The sequence below is a fragment of the Oreochromis aureus genome, linkage group 3 (assembly GCF_013358895.1).
Source record: "Oreochromis aureus strain Israel breed Guangdong linkage group 3, ZZ_aureus, whole genome shotgun sequence".
In the NCBI taxonomy this organism is placed as follows: Eukaryota; Metazoa; Chordata; class Actinopteri; order Cichliformes; family Cichlidae; genus Oreochromis; species Oreochromis aureus.
This window is the reverse complement of record NC_052944.1, coordinates 115,660,820-115,676,419: the sequence shown is the minus strand read 5'-3', so window position 1 is coordinate 115,676,419 and position 15,600 is coordinate 115,660,820. Positions and strand designations below refer to the sequence as shown.

The window sequence follows — 15,600 nt, the reverse complement described above, 5'->3', positions numbered from 1 at the left end:
CATTAGCAGCATTAGCTTATCAGAGTTTGCAGTATTTACACTTCCATTTCCAAATGTTAGCTGCTCCTGTCTGCCTCTTTGTCACACACACAGACTGAAATGATTCACAGCCTTGTTTCATCCTTCTGTCAGTGTCACTGACTGTCACTGTGACTGTGGACATACAGCATGGGAAACATACACATGGCTGACACTTTATTAGGTACACAGTGGCCACTATCTCACGTACAGTACACCTGTGACCTAATAAAGTGTATCTAAAGTTACAAAATTTGTCTCTGTCCAAATATTTATGGACCTAACTGTAGGTCTACTTTTAATGAAACTCTCAACATGACTTATCAGTTATCATTAATGTTCCTGCAAACAGACTCCTTGGAGACCGCCTACATAAATATCCATGTACTATCCAGCTAGACTAGTGTGTCTGTCCCTGAAAATATCCCTGCATGTGTGATTGTTCATGTCTCATCTGCAGGAAACAAACAGGAAGTGAGTGAAGGACACAGGAAATGTTTCCAGCTCTTCCTCCTCTATCAGACATTCTCTCCATACCTGAGAGTGTCCAGTCTCCAGCCGGGATCCTTCAGTCCAGCCGACAGCAGCTTCATTCCTGAGTCACCTGGATGATTGTAGCTCAGGTCCAGCTCTCTCAGATGGGAGGGGTTGGAGCTCAGAGCTGAGGCCAGAGAAGTACAGCCTTCCTCTGTGATCAGACAGCCTGACAGACTGCAGACACACAAAACAACAATCCATCTGTCAACAATCATTTTCTCTTTATCACAATAACATCTATCCATTAACATCCATTCAATGTAACTTTATTTATAAGTGACAATTCCCAACAGACACCAACAGTCATCTCAAGCTGTTTAACAGTGTAAGGTAACAGCCTCCAATATTAGAGAGAAAGCCCCAACCATCAGACAATCCACTGTGAGCAGCACTTGGTGATGGTGGGAAGGAAGAACTCCCTTAGACACAAAGATCCTCCCAGAGAAAACAGGCTCCAGGAGGAGCATCTACAGGTTGCAGGGTGAGGTGAAAGAGAAGAGATGAGCTCAGAGAGACAAGAACAAAACACAAACTAAGGAGAGAGAAGACAAAAGTTATGGACATGCAGTAGTGACATATAAAAGCATCAGGAGTGAAAAGAGGGGAGTGGAGAAGAAAGCAGAGCATCATGGGAAGTCCACCAACAGCCTGAGCCTATAGCAGCATAACTAAGGGATGGTTCAGGGTCACCTGATCCAGCTCGAACTATAAGCTTTATCAAAAAGGAAAGTTTGAAGCTGATCTCCAAAGTAGAGAGGGTGTCTGTCTCCTGAACTCACACTGGGAGCTGCTTCCACACCAAGTCCAACATAGCCAGGCTGAGTCGTTAGATTAGTCCAAAGTAAAGTCAGAAAGTCATTATTTGTGTCACATTTTAGTGGAAATGTAGAAAAACTATCCAAAAGTTATTTCTAAATCTGATATTAAACAGTTCAAATGGTGAAAAAAGCTGCAAAGAAAACAAAGAGTCATTAAAAACCTCTTTAGAGGGTCACCAGTTTAAAACTCAGACATTTCAACTGCTGATTCTCCTTCTCTGCTCCATTTCCTCTCTAGACTTCCTGTTCCTAGGAGGGATTTGATGGGCTGAACGTCCTTTTAGCCTTTCTTTAGTTCTTTGGTGCTAATCTCTGTCAGTGTTTCACAGAATATCACCAAAGAGTCACGATAGTGACCATTAGTGTCACTGTGGAGATGCTTATTTCAGCATCACTGACTTCATGGTTCCAGTTTCCATCACTAAGGACTACATGCAGTGATGCTGCTGTTAGCCATGTTAGCATGTTAGCTCCAACAGGTGGTCAGTGTGAGAGCAGAAGATGATATCAGTGACATCCAAACAAGGAATGAAGAGACTGTTGAAGCCAGTGAGCTGTGACTGCTGTGAACAGTGTTCTCACGCTATTTTCTCCCTGTGTCAACATACATGAGGCTGTTTCAGCTGCTTAGTTATTCAGTGCAACACACCACAAACACCTTTATACAACTAAATATACTGAGAGCACACTGCTGCGGTTGCTGTGGTAACCATCCATATATCCAGCTGTTTGGGGCCGAGTCTGCTTCCTCATCCTTGTGAAAAAAGCCCCTCAAAGTCTGATGTGTTTTTGACTTGAAGCTTTTTGGGATTTGGTTTTATTTGTTGTTCTACACACTGTGAAACAAAGCTAGAAGCCACTGTGGTACAGTGGGGGACTCAAACCCAGGGCCCAACCTGCTCCAACAACGGCCACAGTCAGAAGGATTTTATTAAGTCTCATTTTCTGTTCATTAGGAAAAAAATAATATTGAAGAGCACATGTTTATAGAGGCACATTCAGACCAATGACAACAGTCCATTCACACTGACCTCCACCTTTTTAAATGTGAGTAAACACATCATGGTTCTGATGTGGTATCTGGGACAGGTGATGATGATGATTTTGAACTCAGTCTGAGGTTTGATTACACTGAACCTGCACTGCTTTCTCCTGTTTATGACACATTTATACCCACAGTCTCAGCTGGATAAAAAAGAACGAGGGAAAACACATTTGTTGAGAGAACTGTTAACAAATGTGGTGAGAGTGTTGTAATTGTTACAGACAGAAACATAATAAAGAAACCTCCGGCAGACCCAGGCTCAGGGAGGGGCGGGGCCATCTGCTGCTACCGGTTGGGGTGAGAGAAGGAAGAAGAAAGTATTCAAGAGCTAAATTTAAAAAAGGATGGAACACAATTTCAAATTAAATGAATTCATTTTCAAAATATAAAATTCACTTTCAATTTAGTGACGATCATTTTCAAACCAATACATTGGATTTCAAATTAGGCCAATTCAAATTCAGTTTTAGAAGCTTTTATTCAATCTGAGCAATTCAAATTTGAATTTAACTTATTCAAATTCAGTTTCCGATGGCACAAAGTTCTGCAGATAGTGTGGTTAATTCTTCAAAAATATATATAAAAAAACAAGCATTTTTAGGCCTGTTAATGAAATAAAATAATTTCTGATCTTTAATACCTAAACAATTTGACTGATATATGGTGTCCAATCTGTGCAATGTGTGCCAAAATCGGCTTTCCTGTAAAACGTCTAGATATTTATGTATTAACAGTACTGGTTACTGAATTTCCGAAATAAAATGTGAACTGAAGTATATTTTTAAATGGGTTATAGTCTCAGTAACTTTGAAACAGTGATATCTAATGCAATATTTACACCTCTGATGAAATCTCACAAGTGTTAGCTTAATTTTGATACCAAGATCGTTCACACAGAGTTTGTAATTGCAGAGAAATACTGTGTTTATTTTGGGCATTTCATTTTCAAGCAGGAAGCTCAGAAAACTTCTTTGGGGCTTAATAGGTTAAAGTACAATTAAATTGTGGACATTCACTTCTAAACCTTTTGTGAAACGATAAAACCTAAAAGTCTGAGTATTATTCTTTATGCAAACAGCTCTTGCAGGTTACCCCGGCCTTAATAATAATAATAACAATAATAACAATAATGATAATAATAATAATAACAATAATAATAATAATAATGCTACTAAACTTATCCCGGAAATAACAAGTGACCCCATCAATAGTGGAGCTACCTTTAACAGGTGGAACTGACACAGATTTGTCCTTTAAGGCTACTCAAGGTTACTTCTTATCAGGGTTGGTAGGGATGACAGCTGGATGATTTCAAGGTAATTAGTACCGGGCAAGTCCCCTCCCCCAAGAAAAAGGAGAGACTACGAAAGCCACGGTGTTACAACGTGCACCAGCTGTTGTACTGGTTTAGTACTGGACGTGGCTGGGTAACCATAGTTACCTGGGAGTTACAGTACCTGATATTAATGAAGAGTGGGAGCTGCGTTCACATGCTCTGACTGTAATGAAAACAGAAAAATTTGACTGAAACGTGAAGAACATTTGATTCATGTTGCACAGCAGTGGGACATTTGAAATAAAGTCAGCACACTCAGTACAGATAGTGCAAGAAATATGATGGCTGCTGCCAGACGTCTGCCTTTGGACACGTCCCCTGCATTTTTGTGTACATAAGTAAGTTAATGCTCTACATTCTCATTTGAATCTTTGATTCTTGTTTCTGTTGCAGGTCTGTGATTGAACGTCTGGGAGGAGAAAAGCTGGTTTCATGCTGTAATTCTGCCTGTGTTTTGTCATCTCTCTCGGGTGATGGAGAGCTCAGATGGTAGCATAGCTTTGCATCTTTATTTATAACGGACTTTACATCCAACAATGTTGGCCAAAGTGCTACAAATATAAAACAGAGAGAAAACAGTTTAAATTACAAATAAAATATCTTAAAATTAAAAATAATATAATTAATAAGAATATTGTGTCTTAACATATTAAGAGACATCAACAAGTCCTGCTGTGCTGAAAGCAAAGGTAAATAAATATCTTTTAAGACGTGATTTAACGACAGATAAGGAAGGTGCCTGTCTAATATGTAAAGGCAACTCATTCCACAATTTTGGTGCTGCCACAGCAAACGCCTGATCCCCTCTGAGCTTACGAAAGTTTCCTCAGTGCCAGCTGTTTAAATTACAGCTGCTTATGCAGTAACCATGGTAACCACGGACTCTGAGCGGCTGGATCGACGCAGGTCAGGCAACAATTTTACATATATGATCTTAAAACAGGACACAGCCACTACACATGCTGGCCTCATATCAAATGTGTACGTAGACTGAGTCTATATTTGACGTTTGTTTTCTATCTAATCTTCGCGCTCAAACATTTAAACAGCAGCACGTCTGCAGCTGACGGAATACAAACTCAAATTGTCAGAACAGGTTTGATCGTTTCTTGCGTGTATTAATTTGGTGATTTATTAAATGTATAAATGTTATTCTAATTTGCTGCTGAGTCTCTTAAGCTGATTGAAAATGCAGATAACACAGATCACGAACAACTGTTCAACCAATCACTTTCATTCCACTTTGATCTGTGAGAAACTGAAGCGTTTATCTCTGTTACAGTGTTGCATTAGATTGCTATACTTTTGTGTTCTTTATTAGGGCTGAACGAAATATTGCATTTGCGATAATATCGCGATATGATCAAGTGCAATTTTCTAACCGCAAAGGCTGCGATTATACTCTCGTCGTGTCCAAATTCATGGGCTGCATCCTCCTGAGGCCGCATTTGTAGACCGATTACGTCACAGCGACGCGCCGAAGGCTGTCCAAATTCATAGGCTGCTCCGAATGCAGCCGACAAATGGGTCCTCATTTTCTCCGAATTTGAGGATGGGTCTGATGTATCCTTCTTTGCCCACCATATCCCAGAATTCATAGCGCGGCCCAGCCAAACTCTAGTTTCTGGTAATGGCGGCCGGTACTACGTTTTAAAATTACTCATATTAATTTTTCTGGGTCACAAAATAAACTTTTAACATATTTTCAGGCGAGAATATGGGTGTGTAAACTTCAAATATCTGCTCGGTTTATCAAGATATCGCATATTTGCAAAACTGCTTCGACGTTTTCGGAGACGCCTGCTACCCACCAGCTTGATAGCGAGCCGGGAGCTCGAGGGTCACTGAAGCCGCTGAGAACGGCACAACTCCCGGCACATCATTTTCAGATCACCGCGGACTTTCGCTACTCAGGTTAAAAGTAGTATATAAGTACCTGAGACAACCTAAAAATGTTATTGTTTGGCTTTTTCAGTGTTTTGTTTGTTCGTGAGTAAATCGGTTTGGCTGAGATTAAAGTTATTAGATTAGATTAGATAAAATAAAACTTTATTAATCCCCCGAGTGGGTTCCTCCTTGGTTTTTATACAGCTGACTAAACGTCAAACAGAAAACTGATTAGGACCCGACCCACGTAGACCGCGAAGGCCGGGTCCTCAGGAGGATGCAGCCCATGAATTTGGACACGACCACACCACAGAGGCTGTTCACCTCATGTCATCATAACAGAGGTCTGTCTTCCAGGAAAGAACAGTTTAAAATTAATGTAATATAGTATTGGCCATACTATATGATGTATTGCTTGTCTTTGTTTAATAATACAGAAGACAAAGACCTTAAAAAATAATCGCATATCGCATCGCAATCGCAATATTGGGGCAAAAAATCGCAATTAGATTATTTTCCATAATCGTTCAGCCCTATTCTTTATGTTGTAGATTTTCACATCTCTGGAATAGCTGGCAGTAATAAGGATGATTTTCTGTGAAGTAATATTGATATGACCCGTGAATTATTCGTAGATGACGATTAAATTAGTTTGATGCTGCCGACACTTTCATGTGATCCAGCTGGGAAACTCTGTGTTAACTCAGAGCTGAAGATATCGTGGATATACTGACCTCGCTCCGTGGTGTACAGGGCCGTTTACCCTCATGATTGATATTCACAATAAAAATATTAGCCAGACATCATGAAGTCTGTATATGTCTAATGACCTTTGTATAGTTAAACCTAGCAGTTACTACATGATGGAAAAACCAACGTTATCTCTTTTAATAAAGTTTATGTGTATATACACAGGTCACACTGATTATTGAACAAAAAACACAAAGATGAGATGTTAATCGGATTTATTTGCTCTCTCTCCTCCTTAAACATGTTTTTAATATTAGTTATAATTCAGAATTGACCACTGAAACACGTATGACACACATGAACATCAGGAAATAAAAACACGATAAATATAATCTCAGTAAATGAAGTCAGTGAAGTCGGGGGTTATGACAGCTGTGTACCCGGACCTGCGCTTTGTTGGCGGTAATAACAGCTCAATTGCTTGCGAGGGAAGCGGGTCTATGCCACGCTTTGCCGTGAGACTGGGCAGACATCTCCGAAATCATCGAAGCACTTTTGCAAAGAAGCTCTATCTTGACAAACCGACCAGATATCTGAATGTTAAGCCACTACATTCTCGGCTAAAAATATTAAAAGTAACACATAAACAGGGTTTTTCAAAGTACAGTTCTGTTAGTTTCCACATGCCGGTTGTTGGTGTGCAGACACGCCTTCTAAAAACAATGGCCACTAGGCCAAGGCAATGGTTTTGACTCGATCAGCGTTAATCCCGCCCCCTGAATTTGATGGGTGAGGTTGACAGATAAAATTATTTCATGGGGGGGGCTGAAGGGGACAAAAGTGCCAAAATGAATAAATTAAATACACCATTAAAAAATTAATTAAATGTGTCAGAAATATTTATTAAATTAATTATTTCCAATTTTAATTAATTATTGTCACATTTTATTAATTATTTAATGGTGTATTTAATTAATTCCTTATGTCAGTCCCGGCATTCCATACAGATTGAACATTTCAATGCAAATGAAAACATAAGGTGAACAAATATCACTAATCAATGATTTACATTCAGACATTTTTATATAGTTACTGTTTATGCAATAATATAAATCAGGTTTGAAATGAATTTTAAATCCTGACCTGAGAGTTTCCATTTTACAATGTGGACTCTTCACCCCAGCAGATAGAAGCCTCACTCCTGAATCCTGCAGGTCAGAGTTACTTAGGTCCAGCTCTCTCAGACTAGAGGACTGAGAACTGAAGACTGAGAACAGAGCTTCATGGCCTCTCTCTGAGAACTGACAGTGACTCAGTCTGAAAATGAAAGATAAACATTAAACAAATACTGTTGTTAAAATATAGTGAGGGTGCACTGAAGTGTTGTTAGATTTAGCAATATGTAATCCTGTTTCTACAGGAATCCTACATTCCTTACTAAGATACAACAAACAAATGATACTGACAGACACTGGTTAAAATACACTGATCAAAAGAAGAAGAAAATATCAAAATGGTACTAATTTTTTTCAGGAATTCTTAATTTCTTACAACAACAAGTTACCTTTAATAGCTTAAATAAACCGTTAACAAAAATACACTAACAAAAATGGTAATCAGTAGAGTGAACGATCAATTCTGGTATCCTAGGGCAAATGCCAACTGGGCTCCATGTGCCGGGCAGTGAGGGCAGGGCATTAACACCAAAGCAGCTCACATTGATCAAAAAGTAATTAATTAATTAAAAGTAAATATTAAACTGACTTGATGTTATACTTTGATTAAAATGTATTCATTATCTTCCTTTATTTAATTGAGTAGAACATTTTTATTAGTTAAATCTACTAATTTGATGAAAAACACAACATCACTCAATCTCACCTCAGCGTATTCAGTTTACAGTGTGGAATTGTCAGTCCGGCAGAAAGAAGATTCACTCCTGAATCCTGCAGGTTGTTGACACTCAGGTCCAACTCTCTCAGTCTAGAAGACTGGGAGCTGAGAACTGAGGACAGAGCTTCACAGCCTCTCTCGGAGAGATGAGGCACACTCAGCCTAAGGCAAAAGGAAAAAAAAACGATTTGCGGTCAGCATTACTGTTTAAGGTTGACTAACTAACCTGAAATTTGAAAACATACTGGTAAACAGAAACAATGAAGAGCTGGTAGATTTACTGACACTGGTTTAGTACCTGCTGGCACATCCACACACAGCTGTTCGGGTGTCTGCATCTCAAATTATCATTGGCTTTCTACTCAATCATCTCCAATTTGAATTGCATGCCGGTGTGTGATTTTGGCTTCATATGGAGGGATATTACCCCCCTTATGTCAAACGAGTGATTTATGACCCCCCCAAAATGATTTATGACGTAGGAAGTAATAAAGGGGGTAATAAAACATATGACAGTCATAAAAATATGATATTAATAAACAATATGATATTAATAAAATTATGATATTTCATAACTCTTTAATTAAAAAAAATATCTGATTATTATATATATACAATTTTTATCATCAATAGCATTTTTCTCATTTTTAAGCCCCAAAAAAGTTTTTACTATTTTATCGCCAAAAATGCCATCTGCTGTGGTCCAGGGCATGTGTCCTCATGTGCGCGCCTGTGTGTGTGTGCGCGGCCCTGCACGCACCTGTGTGTGTGTCTGAAAATGTGTTAAACCATAGTGAAGTGCTTAGTTAAACTTGTGCTTTTGTAACGTTCAGTATGGCGAGAGATACAGGTTGCATGCCCCGGTGGAAAACTTTATTTCAATTTATTTGCATTTGTTTAATCCAAACTAGGTAATTCAGAATCAAAGTCTGAGTCAGAAACTCTCATGATTAATCTAATTCTTAGGTGTAGGCATTAAACGCCTCAGCGCGTTCAATACTGTGAGCGCAAGGACCAAGAAGAGGACAAGGACAAGGCATAGCCGACAGCAGCTTGTTTCTCTGGCTCTTTGAGCAGTATGTTTCGTTGTTGAATTAATGTCCTTGATCAAATAAGAAATAAATAAGCTGTTTGGTTTTTAAACATTCTCCTTTTACATTCTTCTGCGTGAATAATGGATAACCAGGAACAGGATATTAGTGACCCATTTTTAGCCATAAACCTAGCTCTAGCTATGTTAAACCGAAATATCAATCAATCTCAAAATACATTTTCACAAAGCAGTGAGCACACTGCTCCGATCAATGATAATGATCCTTTAGAATTGCTCAATTTAGCTCTCGCCCGATTAGCACCTAGTGAAACTCTTTCGCAAAATAGCTTTCAAAGTTCGGGTGTGGAGTCCGGTGAGATCCAAACAGTCAAACATTGCTCATTCTCAAATCTGCCTATCACAAACCATTTATTCTGAACTGTTCTTTGCTCTTAACCAGACTTTAGCTGCCTTGGCAGAAAGACAGGACAAGGTTCAAATACCCCTAGAGCTGTTAAGCCAGATAAATAGGTTAAATGAAAACCATTTCAATCATTCTCATAACCAACAACAATCGTCCGACTTTTCCCAAAACAATGTGCAATTACCCGCAAATGAACCACTCCAAGACAGCCCTGTAGACCATCATAGCGATCATTCCTTTCAACAAGCCAGTAATCCAGAACAGAGTTGCGTCAGCAATTCAACACAGCCCTCTATAGTTGTCAGAAAAAGATTTAATAACCTTGAAATTAGAGAAATTTTGAATTTCCCACCTCCAGACGATATACCCAATTATGCTCAATATTATCAAGGTATAATGGGTAGTGCCTGTGAAATAACAAACAGGGTTTTCGCACATGCACGACTAGGCGATGTTGTACAGTTAGAGCTCAGAGGGCAGCAGTTACAAAATAATGTTTCAGTCATTTTACGCGATAATCACAATTTGTCTGAATTTGAAAATTTATTCTTGAGAACCGTACAGTCAAACGGGTCGATAATGTGTGATGGATCACTTGAACTCACAGCTCAGATTGTTAGACCCCCGTCCGGTAGTGGAAAGTGAATGCTTAGACAGGTACTTGAATTGTTAAAAAGAAAAATCATTTTTTGTACGTGGTCCATAACCCTACAAATAATTTATGTTTTGCCATAAGTCTGGCCCACCTTCTGCAGCCAGATTTTAATGAGAAATTCAGCGAAAGGCAGGTCTAAATAATGATACCAGTCAGCTTTAACGACATAAATATTTTTGAAAACATTCCACAGTGTGAAATTATTGTATTTTACCGTAATGAGCATAATCGCAATCTCTGTAAATTTCAAACTACTTCACAACCTAGCAAAAAAACTCTCTGTTCATTTTTATTCGAAAACCATTACTATGCTATTAAGAATTTAAAAGGTTTTATGGGCACAAAGTATGTATGCGATTATTGTTACACAGAATATAACCATATCTTAACCCGTTTCTGCCCTGCTCGTTGCTCGGTCTGTATGTAACCCACGTGTAGTCGCGACATCCTGTCTCCTATTGTCTGTCCAGACTGCAATCGCACCTGTAGGTCTCCGCTTTGTTTCCAGAACTATAAAAAGGTCGTTCAGAGGCGTGAAGACTCGCCAGCAACTGTCAGCTCTATAAAAATGTGTTAAGTGTTCGCTACTTTATTGTCTAGCAGCAAATGGCAAAACACACAAGTGTGAAAAGAGCAAATGTCGAATCTGTCGCCAGGAGAACTCTAGTGATCATGAAACACATAAGTGCTACATGCAGGTTTTAGAACGCAAGACAAAACATAACAAGTTGATTTTCTATGATTTTGAAACATTTGCAATCATGGTGAACACACTCCTTATCTCTTGTGTACTAAAACATCACATGACCTCTCTTGAAGGGTTCTATCTTTATCGCTCATAATGCCAAGGGTGTTGATGCTTACATTATTGTCAGGGTTATGGTAAAGCAAGGTTTAAAACCATACTTGAGCATGCAAGGATCGAAAGTGATCAGCTTTACAGACCCTGACTTTAATCAACGTTATATGGATTCATGCTGTTTTCTTCCAATGCCTCTCTCGTCAATCCCGAAAGCCATGGGTTTTTCAGACAGTGTTAAGGGCTTTTTCCCTCATTCTTTCAGCTCGAAACAAAACACGAGTTATGTGGGCTCTTATCCTCCCCCCTCCGCCTATAGTCTCGAGTGCATGACAACACAGTCTAGGAAAGAATTCTACAAATGGTATGATTCGGTCAGTTCCGACACCTTTGATTTTATGAAAGAGGCCCTTTTATATTGTGAAAACGATGTTTTCACAATATAAAAGCTTGGGGGTTGCACATTGTTCAGAAACGGTTTTATTGAAGAGACAGGAGTCAATCCTTTTCGCTGTAATAGCCTAGCCAGCGCGTGCCTAAAAACTTATTTAACAAACTTTATGCCAGCGAATTCTTTAGCAATAAAGTGTCCTGCAAATTACCATAATCAGGTCAAATTATTTTCCTCATCCTCAATTCAATGGCTCGAATATGTCTCTTACACACAAGGGGTTTTTATTAGACATGCACTCTATCAAGGGGAAAAACAGCTTGGTAGTTATTATGTAGATGGCTATGCCGAGATTAGCGGTAAAAAATAAGTCTGGGAATTTTTAGGCTGCTACTTCCACGGCTGTGTTACTTGTTTTTCAAATCAGGCAGATCTCAATCCCCTGTTAGGTGTTTCTTTTTCATACATTAACATGGCCACTCAAGACAGGCTCGCTAGATTGAGATCCGAGCATAATGTGCAGCTTGTGATATTTTAGGAGCATGAATCGATCGAGTTAAAACGTACTGATGAGGGTGTAATCAGCTTTCTCAAACGTTATGATCCACCAGAGCCCTTAAATCCTCGCCACGCTCTCTTCGGTGGTAACACAAGCCCAGCGCGGCTGTGCTGCAGCGTTGGGCGTGGTGAAAAAAATTAGTTACATGGATGTTACCTCCTTGTATCCGTTTGTAAATAGCACATGTCGGTACCCCTTAGGTCATACTCAAATAATTTTTCGAAATCTTCAGGACACAAAAAACTACTTTGGGTTTATCAAAGCGGTTGTATACCCACCCAAGGCCCTTTATTTTCCTGTTTTACCTTATAAAACCCAGTCAGGTAAGCTTGTCTTTACTCTCTGCCACACAAATGAACAACCAGGAGGGGGCATGTAACCATAGCAACGAGGAAAGACCTCTCAGAGGCGTGTGGACGACTCCTGAATTTAACCTGGCCTTTGAAAAAGGTTATAAAATAGCTAAAATCATGGCAGTATGGCACTTGAGAGAAAGGGTAAATTTGGGCAGAGAAATAATCTCACAGAGAGCAAACTCGTGAGTGACCCAGAGGAATTCTTTAACCTTATGTTTTCTCCAAAATACAAAGTGAGCTATTTCTCTTTTGTCAGTGATGATGTGGCTCTTATTCAATGGTGTTATGGTGACCTCTGTACTCCACTCCCAAACTCCACAGATAACATCTTAATGCTTCATATGGGCGTATGAAACTGTACAGCTACTTGGATGAGTTACAGGAAAGAGCTAATTACTATGTTACTGATAGCGTTGTTTATCTCACTATACAAAATGAATCTGAACTAGAATTAGGTAGATATTTAGGCGATCTCACAAATGAGTTAGATCATGATGATTTCATCACAGAGTTTGTTGCAGCTGGACCTAAAAGTTATGGTTATATGACCAAAAAAGGTAAAGTTGTTTTGAAAGCAAAAGGGATCACACAAACACATGATGTCTGCGAGAAGGTCAACTTTGAATCTGTAAAGAACCTTGTTGACAATTACATCGATAACTGTCAAGCAGGGTCTACACTTGAGGCCCCTCAGCATGGTATTATCCACAATAAAGCAGGTTTCTCACTGCAAAATTCATCATTCCTCCCAAAAATCTGGGTTGTTTATGACAAGCGTAGAATGCTACCAGGAGGTCTCACTTTATTATTATTTTTTTTAATTTTTTTTAAATGTTTCAGCCTGCTTTAATCGAGTTTGATCCGAGATTTCAAGTCCCATATTCCTGCATGGTTGTCGGCCCTAGTGGCTCAGGAAAAACTTTTTGTCAAATCTGTATTTGAAAACTGTGTACATGTTTTGAATAAGCTTGTTCAAAATGTTGTGTGGGTTTATTATCCAGAAGTGGTCTGGATTTTCACACAGTACAGACACCATAAAAATATGAGTGTCGTGATGTTGACTCAGAATGTGTTTCTACAAGGTAAACACAGCAGAACGATCAGTCTGAACAGTACTTATATGGTGTTATTTAAAAACCCTCGTGATAAATTACAAGTTAATACATTAGCTAGACAAATTTGTCCAGGACGTCTGCAGTTCTTCTTGGAGAGTTTTGAAGAAGCCACGAAAGAGCCACACAGATATTTATTGATAGATCTAACCCCGACCTGTCCAGAGCAGCTCAGGCTGAGATCAGGAATACTACCTGGACAACAGCTTTGTGTTTTCTCACAACCATGCTACCCATTGTCGCGGATCTAGCTATAGGCGCCATTCGCGAATAAAAATGCAGAAAATGTATTTGATCTCACCTGAGCAGATCAAACGCTTACATGAAACGCATGGAAATGCGTCTCGGACAAGCATCAGAGACAAGGCTGAGGCTGATTTGGATAATGATATGAGAGAGATATTAGAGGCTGAGGGTTTAAACCCAGATGAATTGATGCATACAGAGAAGCCTATACCAGGGAGTCATATGCTCGACTTGATGAGGTTTTTAGCGAGCCCTCGGACAAGCATCAAACCAACAGGCTGGACTTTGCTTGCACAAACCTTGGCGGACCTAAAAGTTCCCCATTCCACAATTGGTAACATATCGGCTCGAAGGGAAACAGCAGAGCTTAAACATTCACAAGAAACACGAGAATACCAGGCATCATCAGAGGAAGATGTTATTGAAAAGAAAAAAAAAGAAGAAAAGCAAGACAATTGCCTTATCACCCACTTTGTTAAATTTCTGATGTAATCAATGTAATCAAAACCAAATAAAACATGGTTTTTGTTATTTTTAAAGTTAATTATCTCTCATGTTTTTATTGAACAACAACAACAAAAAAAAAAACATTACGCTACTTTTTTCCCCCAATACTTTTTTACTCTTTATTAAAAATAATTTTTAACACAAGTGACAATCATTAAAAGTTTTCAGAGCATGAAGTTTGGTTAAAATTTCTAGCTTTACATGTGTCACGGACCAAGCTCTGGGGACTCGGGGTCCGTGAGCAGTACAGCAATGTTGTTGTTGTTATTATTATTATTATTATCATCATTATCATCATTTTGTGTGTTGTCTGCACTGCCTCTGTTCGCATCTGTATGTTGGCAGGTATGTGTGTGTGTTGCCTTTTTTCTGTGGCCAAGTTACAGGCACCTTCAGTCCTGGGGGCGTAGCCTGGCTTGAGGACTGGCCACACCTGAAGTCCTTGCCACACACCTGCTCCTCATCTGGGCTCGTCAGGGGGAGCTATTTAGAAGCGCGATGGAGCTTCCACCGACGCTGGATTACTGCGTTTGACTTCACGTCAGTCTTCTAGCATAGTCGGAAAGTGTGAGGGTATGCCGGCTGGGATATAGTGTGTTTACGACTGCCTCTATTGTTTTCCTTCAGGAGGAATGTGGGACGAGAGAGAGTAGTGAGCACGGGGAGTGCAGAGACACAGGAGCAGAGAGCACTTCACTGGGACTTTTTGGGAAGAAGACACGACACGGAGTCTGGGACACTAGGGGATTTATTGTTGCTTACTTCACCACTTTGTAAATAAACACTGTTGCACTGAAGAGTCCGGTATTTGGGTCCTGTTTCCCCACCTCCCCACGGTCTGCCGACACAGACCGTGACAACATGTTAATACACATCTGATCAATCATTTTACAAAGCACGAGACCGTGGCATCATTTTTCTTTTGATTAGAGCCATATAAAGCAAGTACATTATCATAAGTCTTTCCACGGGATCTCTGGGCTAAAAAAAATATACAGTGCTGACCGTATACTGTAGACAGCATGGCTTGCAGCTGTCTTTGATGGAAAGATACACGGTCAGCATGCTTCTTCAAAAACATTACAAAGCATTTTGTTGCCCTGTATCTGTGACATGTGCAATGACAATAAAGTTGAATTCTATTCTATTGAATTCTTTTGGGGTAAAATGGATAATCTGGTGGGAATCTGAACGAATCATAATAACTTGCACCCCCATCTTCATCTAATGAAATTGCCAGCCAATGAGTTCCAGGTTTATTCCTGGGATCTGTATTTATGATCAGATATGATAT

General features: G+C 39.5%; 1 pseudogene; it reads right to left on the bottom strand.

The window, feature by feature from the left end:
• LOC120437909 overlaps positions 1–15,600 on the bottom strand; it is a 187,714-nt pseudogene that overhangs the window by 38,996 nt on the left and 133,118 nt on the right.